Here is a 2,312-nt window from a genome sequence, read left to right as displayed (position 1 = left end):
GAAAGCTTTATACTGAGGGTTTGTACCGGCTTGTGGGGCTACCGGGAGTCCACACACTGAGAGGCTGTAAATCCGCCATGTCACGGGGCATTTGGAGAGGTGTATTTAGTCTGCTAGAGATATTTTGGGTAGATACAATCACTTTTATCCAGAATTGTCCTCTTAAGACCCTCGGCAAGCAATGGATTTAGCCAGGGGATGATGCAGCTGGTAGGCTACTCTCCCTGCAGTATGGTGGTCTTACATGGTGGCCATGTAGATGAATGACCATCTAAAAAATATACGGATAAATACAGAGTGGGTTCCCTTTGATGGCTCGAGGGCTCTAGTGGATGTTTAGTGGATGTTTTTTAGGTATTCTATGTCTGGTATATGTGTTGGATACGTTTCCTATGTACATGATAACTGTAGGGGTAAATCTCTTGTAAAGTAGCATATAAGTAGTAAAATCAACCACAGAGTGTGAAAAATAACCGTATCACATGTGGAAGTTTTCTTTCTTTTCAGCAGCACAACCTGCATTTCTCCACGGTGAGACGTTGTTATGCAGCCGGTGACATCATCGCTTCAGCTCCGCCCCTGATTATCTTCTGGATCTACAAAAAAAGAATGGGGTTTTAATTCAGAAAACCAGAGGGATCAGATACAAGATAATAGGATATGGACATTAAAGGAGAACACTGCAGGGAGCACAGATCTGTCTATCTTTATAGGACACAGAATTTGTTACTGCACCTGATAAAGAAATGTTGTGCCCAACATATCCAGATCTATGAACCAATATTCTGTATCACTTAGATAAATCAACCAATGGACATTGAATAGTCAATATAACTCCATGTTGTTTTTAGTTTCTATTAGATTTCTGCATAGACATAGATTGAACTGTATCAATCTATCATCCTGCAGCCACCACTAGGGGGAGCTTAGGAGCTTTCTGCATACTCTCTTATTATTTGCTCTTATTAGTATATAGTAAGCTCATCGGCTCCCCCAGTTGGAAGCTGCAGCTAGCTAGAATGTTCTTTGTTTTTATCTTTTGTCTAATGTTAAATTAGTCAGAATTTGCAGATATTTACCTTGGAATGAGTGTAATGTTACCCTATGGATAATGTTTCCTCTGACTGTGCTATTTGTTTCTTATATTATACTAAGTGTCGATATTTCCTATTCTCAGGCTTTTCCTGTAACGTCACACCATCCGATCCTCACATAACAGTAAGAATTTTTTAAATCAGTTTTCATAATTAAAATGTGCGATAAAGATGTTATAGTTATAGTCAGTGGGGGGGATTTACGAAGGGTACGTCAGAGGTGTATGCCAGCGAGAAGGTGCAGATTCGCTCCTAATCCCTGACGTATGTCTCCCGTACACCCGGCTCGCCCGATGGGAGGGCTGGTGAAGCATGGGGGGGGTGACAAGGCGGGGAGGAGGCGTGGTCTCCTCCTGCACCTCATGTATCATGATTTACGCCTGCTTGCAGGTGCAAATCATGACGCAGCAGGTGTAGATTTCGCACGCCTATGTCTATGAGGCCTCTGTTATAGTCAGTGTTTATGAGGCCTCTGTTATAGTCAGTGTCTAGGAGGCCTCGGTTATAGTCAGTGTCTATGAGGCCTCTGTTATAGTCAGTGTCTATGAGGCCTCGGTTATAGTCAGTGTCTCTGAGGCCTCTGTTATAGTCAGTGTCTATAAGGCCTCTGTTATAGTCAGTGTCTATGAGGCCTCTGTTATAGTCAGTGTCTATAAGGCCTCTGTTATAGTCAGTGTCTATGAGGCCTCTGTTATAGTCAGTGTCTATGAGGCCTCTGTTATAGTCAGTGTCTATAAGGCCTCGGTTATAGTCAGTGTCTCTGAGGCCTCTGTTATAGTCAGTGTCTATGAGGCCTCTGTTATAGTCAGTGTCTATAAGGCCTCGGTTATAGTCAGTGTCTCTGAGGCCTCTGTTATAGTCAGTGTCTATGAGGCCTCTGTTATAGTCAGTGTCTATAAGGCCTCGGTTATAGTCAGTGTCTCTGAGGCCTCTGTTATAGTCAGTGTCTATGAGGCCTCTGTTATAGTCAGTGTCTATGAGGCCTCGGTTATAGTCAGTGTCTATGGGGCCTCGGTTATAGTCAGTGTCTATGGGGCCTCGGTTATAGTCAATGTCTATGAGGTTTCGGTAATAGTCAGTGTCTATGAGGCCTCGGTTATAGTCAGTGTCTATGAGGCCTCTGTTATAGTCAGTGTCTATGAGGCCTCGGTTATAGTCAGTGTCTATGAGGCCTCTGTTATAGTCAGTGTCTATGAGGCCTCGGTTATAGTCAGGGTC

Source organism: Dendropsophus ebraccatus, chromosome 4, assembly GCF_027789765.1.
Source record: "Dendropsophus ebraccatus isolate aDenEbr1 chromosome 4, aDenEbr1.pat, whole genome shotgun sequence".
Taxonomy (NCBI): Eukaryota; Metazoa; Chordata; class Amphibia; order Anura; family Hylidae; genus Dendropsophus; species Dendropsophus ebraccatus.
This window is presented reverse-complemented; position numbering follows the sequence as displayed.